The sequence below is a fragment of the Bos indicus x Bos taurus genome, chromosome 18 (genome assembly GCF_003369695.1).
Source record: "Bos indicus x Bos taurus breed Angus x Brahman F1 hybrid chromosome 18, Bos_hybrid_MaternalHap_v2.0, whole genome shotgun sequence".
In the NCBI taxonomy this organism is placed as follows: Eukaryota; Metazoa; Chordata; class Mammalia; order Artiodactyla; family Bovidae; genus Bos; species Bos indicus x Bos taurus.
The window spans coordinates 52876171-52885039 of NC_040093.1; positions in this window are offsets into that span (position 1 = coordinate 52876171).

The following is an 8869-nucleotide window of genomic DNA, read 5'->3' on the forward strand; positions in this document are numbered from 1 at the left end:
ATTGTGGTGGGAGGGTTTCAATCTCCTTCCTCTGTCGGTTCAGACTGGAACCTCCCTTCTTAGCCTTGCCCTGGCCCCTCTGGGACAGTCCAGCTCACTGTGGCTGGTGCTCCAGGCCACTGCTGCCCGGCTCCTCCCCTTGTCCCCTCTGGCCCTGACACCAGGCCTGGTGTCCCTGCTCCGTGCAGGGTACCTATGTCCCTGGCCGATGAGGAGGGTGGGAAAGCGTACGGCCGTCTAACTAGCTACATTCCCACTGCCTGCAGAACAAGCTCAGGGGTGAAGCTCTCCTGCCTTTCTCACTGACAACTTGGAGTCGTTCCCAGACAGCCAGATCCCTTCCTCAGCCAGCCGCCCTCTTGTCTGACACTTCAGGACTGTCTTCACTTTTCAGGTTGCCTGGGCTTTCTCCCACTGCCGCTGAGAGATCTGTTTAGTGCTTGTGAGCCGAGCCGGAGTGGGTCAGAAACCTGCTCAGCCCTGTGTCATTTGGGGAGTTCCCCGAGTTCCTTGCGACTGTGGTATCTCAAGTGTGGACCGGGAGCACCTGTGACTCGGTAGCTGTGTTCTCCTGGATACTTTCATGCTTTAATTTTAAGAATCCTTATGTGAGTGTTCTCAGGTAACCCTCACCTACCTTGAGGGTAAGATGCCTCAATTCACGGAGTCCATCCCAGTGTTAACAGGATACCTTCTCTGTCTTCACTTTTGGGAGAAGATCTGCAGTGTACTTTGTACGTTCTCAGAACTATTTAGACAGAGAAGAAAGCCACATGCCATCAGTTTGCCTGATACTGTGAATGGGAACCACATGGAGTGCTGTGTCATTTATAGCTCAGCGGCCAGCAGGCCAGCCTTCCGGGGCCCAGGGTCACCAGCAGTGACACCTGATGCTCCAGCAGAAAAGTAGCCTTCTTCTGGGTCCTTTCTGCGCCTGCAGGGAGACCTGCCAGAACACGCGAAGGGATGAGAACCCTTTGCTTTTTTTTTTCTTTTTAGTCTAATTCTAATTTTGGTTGTGGTTTGAGATCATGAAGCCTGCTTGGAGAAGAAAAACATTCATCCTGTTTGATCTTGAAACCCCACCCCCCGAGTGATGAAGACAACAGTTGAGATGGAGGCTGTGATCACTCTCAGGCATCTGCTCGGGCTTGCCGGGTGGGGCAGGGTCAGGACCCCAGGAAGGTCTGACTTGTGACCTGGACTCAACAACCTTGGGGTGTTGTTTCTCCATAAAGCAGCTTTTGAAATCTTGTGTGCTTTGTAATTTGTTTCTTTCGGGTTATGATTCAGATGGAGCCTGGAGCCCTAAGTGACATGGGCTTTGGATGTGGGCAGGGGCCAATCACAGGAGAGTGGTTGCTGGTCGACAGAGAGGACTGGGTCACCAGTGTGGGGGTGGGGCCTCCCCAGGGGCCTGTGCTTCTCACACCCGGTCTGGATAGTTGTGATTTTCCCAGTTATGGAATAGAGTGGCGAGTGACCCTTGGGAACCCAGACAACGGTAGGCCCCTGGGTCCCTCCGTTTGGTCTGGGACCTGTACCCTCTCCCCAAGGGTAGGGTTGTAGTGGGTTCTCTTAGTCTGAAGTCTAAGTTGCCATTTCTGAGAACCGAAAGGTGGGATAGATAAGGGCAGGGATGTGCTCAGCGGCTGAGTAGACAGCCAAGGAGCTCATTTATGTATTATTTTCACCTGTTTACAAGAGTAATATTCTTGTGAAAAATTCAAATAGTGTATAGAAAGTAAAACTACATCATGTTCCCATCCAGCTGGGCCTGGATTCCTGAGAAGGGTTGAGGCTGAGCTCCGCTATCCACTGGGGTCCCATGCCCGAAGGCACCGTGCTCCCCCTTCCCCACTGCAGGGGGCTGCTTTGCCAGGCCTGGGGGCTTTTGCTCCCTGTAACCAGGTCCCTTTGTAGCCCCTCCTCTAGTGGGCCCTTCGGGTCACTGCATGCTGCATGACCCCAGCCGGCAAGGTGAAATCAACGAAGACACGCCTCTAGGGTAAAGTTTTCAGACCTTTCCCCCAACTTTGACTTGAAAATCCATTTAAGTGATGGAAGGCTGCCTCTCAGCCTCCTTCCTGGGAGAGGAAACTTGGGGGAAGGAGGGCTGGTAGCTTGACACTATGGTGGGAATGGTTGGGCTGTCCTTTTTTATTTCTTGGCTAGGTTCTTTGAGATGTAATTTATGTAAATTTGTAGTGTAAGTACATGTCTTTAAGTTTACCAACACACAGAGCTGTGAACAGGCACCATAGTCAGGATATAGAATGTTCCATCCTCCTCAAAATCCCTGGTGCTGCCCCTTCTTAAACCACTCCTCTGTTCTCCATCCCTATTGTTTGGCCTTTCCTAGAATGTCCAATAAATGGAAATACTTAGTATGTAGCTCTTTTAACCTGGCTTCTTTCATTCATTATCATTTCCCTCCAAAGAGCCATTGTACACATTTTCCCCTTAACACCCCCCATGAAGTTTTAATGCCACAGACATAGTTTATATGTATAACGCATTTGTGCTTTCAAACTTTGGTGCTGGAGAAGACTCTTGCGAATCCCTTGGACAGCAAGAATATCAAACCAGTCAATCCTAAAGGAAATCAACTCTGAATATTTATTGGAAGGACTGAGCTGAAGCTGAAGCTCCAATACTTTGGCCACCTGATGAGAAGAGCCAACTCATTGGAAAAGACCCTGACGCTGGGAAAGATTGAGGGCAGGAGGAGAAAAGGGCAGCAGAGGATGAGATGGTTGGATGGCATCAGCGACTCAATGGACGTGAGTTTGAGCAAACTCCGGGAGATAGTGAAGGACAGGGAGGCCTGGTGTGCTGCAGTCCATGGGGTCGCAGAGTCAGACACGACAGTGACTGAACAACAACAACAAAGCATTTGTGTGGGTCTGTGTGGGTATGGGAGCCCAGGCGGATGGCCGCATCACCATGGAATGTCTCTCCTGTTCACAGAGTTCCACAATTCTATTGGAAGGCAAGCTCCCACGGGCTGCCATGGGTGTGGGGGAAACAGTGTGGAGGCCTCTCCTAGAGGATGCTTCGGTGATCTCAGGGCGAGTGCTAGAATGGGGTACCTGGCACCTTGCGGGTGGGGGTGAGACAGTGACACAGGCAGTTGGAAATGAGAAGACTCTCCTGGCCTGGCTACCTGGCCTGGCCGTGCCATTTCATAGTGCCCCAATGACAGTGAGAGAAGGATGACAGTGGTCCTGTGTCCCCCCCAGCAGACTGCAGGAGCTCACAGTGAAGGAGGAGGAGAGGCCAAGACACTGGTGTCACAGCTGCTGAAGAGAGAAGTCTAGGTGTCACGGTTGGTGAGGTGACAATGAAGCCTGTGGGCCCACAGGAAAAGGGTAAGGTTGGGGGCAGCAGAGTTGACGGCATGCTGGTCACCAGTGTACACCTGTCACATCATACAGGGCCCTCATCTGGGTAAAAAAGTGAGTCCTGTGTTCAGGGCTGTGACGGTGGTGGCGCCTAATGTAATCTTGACCTGACCACTGTGCAGCTTGGGTTCAACCTGAGAGAGACCCAAAAGTCATGGGACACGAGAACTTAAAAATTACAGTTCTTGCTTAGACTTTATTTGAAAATCATGATTTCACTTAACCTACAGGATTTAGGTTTGTGAAAACTGTTACAGGTCAGTTAGGCAAGATGATCCTGAAATAACAAGCCAACCTCAAAACCAAACCACAACTTTTTTTCTTTAGCAGCAATACATGCTTTTTTAGGAATGTTCTCAAAGATACAGATGTCTGTTCTCACACAGATACGTGTGAAGGAGTGAGAAGTGGCTGTCCTCCAGCTGCTGGCTGGGCTGGCACTGTGTGTGTTTTTGCTGGTATCTTCTGGTGGACATAAGCTCTATTATCTTGGGTGATTACCTGGGGTGGGGAATTGCTTAGTCACAGGATATTCACATGTTTGAGTGAGTGAAGTAGCTCAGTCATGTCTGACTCTTTGCAACCCCAGGGACTGTAGCCTACCAGGCTCCTCTGTCCATGGGATTTTCCAGGCAATAGTACTGGAGTGGATTGCCATTTCCTTCTCCAGGGGATCTTCCCAACCCAGGGCTCGAACCTGGGTCTCCTGCATTGTAGACAGACGCTTTACTGTCTGAGCCACCAGGGAAGTCATTCACATGTTTAGACATTGTAAATACTGCCAGTTTGCCTACATGGTTTTATCTGTTGTGTAAGGTGTGAGGGTTCCAGCTGCCACACGCTCTACAAACTTGGTACTGTCAGTCCTTTTAATTTTAGACATTTTTGGTGGAAATGGTGATGAGTTGCACTTGATGTGAAATGGCATGATAGTGTCAAGAGTGGTGAGGGCCAGTGCTTCTGCGGGGCTTGTGGGGCATAAACCTGTCTTCTGTGTTACAATATTCCAGTGGGCTCAGGAGAATAGAAATGACAAGGAATCCCAAGGGCCCTCCAAGGTTTGCAGAGATGAGACAGCCATAAATAAAATACTAGGCTAATGGTGAGATTCCTCGATAAATTTTGTCATTAGCTATTAAGAGACCAGTGCTGACATTATTTATACAGATACACAGGTAGGGGGTGGTGTCCAAAATAATTAGCAACTAAAAGACAGAATAAAATAAATAATTAGCAACTAATATAGTGGGGGTGCTGCCCAATCAGCATGGGTGCTAGCTAGGAGAGCCTGCAGGGTGGGAACTGGCTGGAAGCTCAGCCCTGTTCATAGGTCATGAACTTACCAGTTCAATAAAAGAGCCATGAAACCTGAGTAGCGCCTGGGAAATCCTGTTTGTCTATGGCTAGGAGAAGGCAGTGGCAACCCACTCCAGTACTCTTGCTTGGAAAATCCCATGGACGGAGGAGCCTGGTAGGCTGCAGTCCATGGGGTCGCTAAGAGTTGGACGACTGAGCGACTTTACTTTCACTTTTCACTTTCATGCATTGGAGAAGGAAATGGCAACCCACTCCAGTGTTCTTGCCTGGAGAGTCCCGGGGACGGGGGAGCCCGGTGGGTTGCCGTCTATGGGGTCGCACAGAGTCGGACACGACTGAAGTGACTTAGCAGCAGTAGCAGTCAGCACAAGGAAATGTGGCCCACCAGGGCTACCGTTGCTTATGATGGTTTGATCAAATATTAGTATTAGTTGAGAATGTTAAAGTCAGCAAAAAAGGGGAGTTCCTTAGTTGTCTAGAGGTTAGGATTCAGGGCTTTCACTGCTGGGGCTGGGATTCAATCCCTGGTCAGGGAACTGAAATCTCACAAGCCGAGGTGTGGCCAAAAAGAAAAAAAAAAGTTAGCAAACACTGAAAAGTTTGTTTTCAAGAGATACTACAATCAGTTGTTCTGAATTCCACGGCCTTCGAACCCTCGGTTGCTTCAGAAACACACATCCTCAAAAGTCACAATTTGAGTCCGATTCAGCCAGTGACAAAGGCGCCCAGTTAAATCTCAGCGTCAGAAAAACAATGAAAGACATCAAATACAAATACGTCCCAGGTCCTGCGTGGGACACACTCCTACCGAGATGCTCCGCGGTTCTCGAATGGGCCCTGGGCCCGAGTCGCGCACCTCTTTTCTCTCCTTCCAGGGGACAGATACCCCGTCTACTGTGCCCTGCAGCCCCGCAGGCCCGTCTGCACGAAACAGTGAGTGGATTTTCCCGGGATCGGGCGGGGAAAGGTGTGTCTTCCGAGGCCGACGTCCACCTAGGCCAGGTCCAGACCACAACCGAGGAGTCTTCACCTGCGCCTAGCCCGACCTCCGCCCCGGCCCGGCCCGCCCCCGGCCCCGCCCCCGGCCCCGCCCCCGGCCCCGCCCCCGGCCCCGCTCCGGGCCCCGGCCCCGGCCCCGGCCCCGCCTGCTCCGCCCGCCCGCTCCGCTGACCCCGAGCCTGTGCCTTCAGAGCCCAATCAGATGCCAGGTAAGTAAACATGTATAGAATGCAGCATCTGATTGGCTAATAGAGAGCCAATCGACAGCTAATAGGGTGCTGTCGCCGGAAGAGCCTGGCCTCAGAGGAGCGGGAGGGCGGAAGGGGTGGGGCTTTCGAGGTCGAGGGCGGTCCCGGGGACTGACGGGGCGGTGTGAGGGGCGGGCCCGAAGAGGAGTGACACGGTGAGCCAGCCCCGACTTCCGTCACGGCTGTCATCTTGAGCTTCGTCACCGCCCTCACCATAACTTAGCAGAATCGTGGCGGGCATTTCTGGGAGCTCTCGGGTGTCCGTTCGGTCTGTCAGCGCACACTCACCCCGAGCGCGTCATGACAGGCAGGTGCCTCCCTCAGTCTTGCACGCTGGGCCGCCGCGCCACACAAGGGGCCCGGCACCCGAGTCACCTGAGGGGGCCCCGGACCCCGAGTCACCTGGGGGCGCCCCACACCCCAAGTCTCCTGAGGGGGCCCCAGACCCCGAGTTACCTGAGGAGAACTCAGACCCTGAGTCACCTGCGGTGGCCCCGGGACCTGTGTCACCTGGGGAACACCGACCCTGAGTCAGCTGGGGCACCCCAGACCCTGAGTCACCTGAGGCGATCTGGACCTCGAGTCCACTGGGAGGCCACAGACCCCAGTTCTACTGGGGTGGCCCCAGACCCTGAGTCACATGGGGGGCTCTGGACTGAGAGTCATCTGGGGGAACCTGGACCCTGAGTCACCTGGGGAGCCCCAATAGCCTCAGGTCACCCTGTCCCATGCTGCTGCTCCTGTTGCTGCTAAGTCACTTCAGTCGTGTCCGACTCTGTGTGACCCCATAGACGGCAGCCCACCAGGCTCCCCCGTCCCTGGGATTCTCCAGGCAAGAATACTGGAGTGGGTTGCCATTTCCTTCTCCAATGCATGAAAGTGAAAAGTGAAAGTGAAGTTGTTCCGTCGTGTCCGACTCTCCAGTGACCCCATGGACTGTAGCCTACAGGCTCCTCCATCCATGGGATTTTCCAGGCAAGAGTACTGGAGTGGGTTGCCATTGCCTTCTCCGACCCCATCCCATACTACTACTACTAAGTTGCTTCAGTTGTGTCCGACTCTGTGCAACCCCATAGACGGCAGCCCACCAGGCTCCCCCATCCCTGGGATTCTCCAGGCAAGAACACTGGAGTGGGTTGCCATTTCCTTCTCCAATGCATGAAAGTGAAAAGTGAAAGTGAAGTCGCTCAGTCGTGTCCGACCCTTAGGGACCCCATGGACTGCAGCCTTCCAGGCTCCTCCATCCATGGGATTTTCCAGGCAAGAGTACTGGAGTGGGGTGCCATTGCCTTCTCTGACCCCGTCCCATAGTAGCTTGTAAAAGGTAGGCAGGAAAGACACTACACTACATCATATAAGCAGGAAAGGCAATTCACTGACTAATTGAGGCTGTCAGGTGTAAGTCAGGAACCGATGTACACAGATGCTTAAGGACTGTGGTCAGGGACTGTTGTCTCCATCTTTCAGCTTTGTTTTCTTCCCCTCTGGGGGCAAAATGACCACCAAGACCTCTGGAAAAGCTCTTGCAACTTCAACAGAAAAGGAAATTTCCTTTCCTAGTAATTTTAACACAAAGCCCCAGAATGAGGGAAGCCTGACATACTGCACCATGGGGTTGCAGAGTCAGACACAACTGAATAATAACAACGAGAATGAGTTTCACTGGGTTGACTTGGGTTATGATATTCTGAGCCAGTCTCTGGGACTAACTGGCTTCATCTTCTGGGCTGGAGGTTTGGCCTCCACAAAGGAAATAACAATGCTCTTATGACTGTTAGGGGGCTTGGGTGCTATGCAGGGCAACATCCCATATTCTGTGTTGTCAAGGATCAGGTGTGGGAGTTGAGCTCTGTGACCTGAAGCTATTACTGTAAATAGATAGTAAAATAGTGATTATTATGATGATATCACTCTTAACCATTGCCATGTTACATATGCTATTAGGAAAGCTGGAAGTTTTGCTTTGTTTTGAATTTATGCTCACTGGACACTCTCCATATGGTGGCCAACATACCAGCAATTTGTTGTGCGGAGAATGGGGAAGAGTAGTAGAATCTGTGTAGCTCCAAATGCTTTTTCAGCCCAAGAGAGAAAGCACCCAGTTTTTTTTTTTTTTTACTGCAAAGAATTTCATTAGATGTACGGTTTTGACAGTATTTTCCTTCAGAATTCTAAGTAAGCTCAGGGTGTATGATAAAGCATGTGTTGTGGTTGGCAGCTACACGTCTTGGAAAGTTCTCACCAGGTTGGAATGTTCCTGTCTTTCCTAAAGGTCCTAGCATAGGTTTAGCTGGAGTGTGCCTGGTGGTAGTGGTTTAGTCACTAAGTCATATCTGACTCTTGTGACCCCATGGACTGTAGCCTACTAGGCTCCTCTGTCCATGGTATTCTCCAGGCAAGAATACTGGAGTGGGTTGCTGTTTGCTTCTCCAGGGGATCTTCCCGACCTAGGCTGATTCCAGCTAAACCCTTTGGGGATGCAGGATTCCACAATAGCTTGACATATGGGAACCCCTAGACCTTAGCCACGTGAGTGTGTATCTACCTGCTTCTGTTGTCACCCTCTGCCCCCTCTTTGGCTCAGAATGATGACCCCTTCCACTCTTGGGGGGCCAGTTGACTAGGATCTCAGAATGGGCAGTTGACTAGGACTTCCCTGGTGGCTCAGACAGTAAAGTGTCTGCCTACAATGTGGGAGACCTGAGTTCGATCCCTGGGTTGGGAAGGTCCTCTGGAGAAGGAAATGGCAGCTCACTCCAGTACTCTTGCCTGGAAAATCCCATGGACAGAGGAGCCTGGTAGGCTACAGTCCATAGGGTCGCAAAGAGACATGACTGGGCGACTAAACTTTCACTTTCACTTTCCACTCTTGGGGTTTAATGATACGAGCCAGGCTGGCTC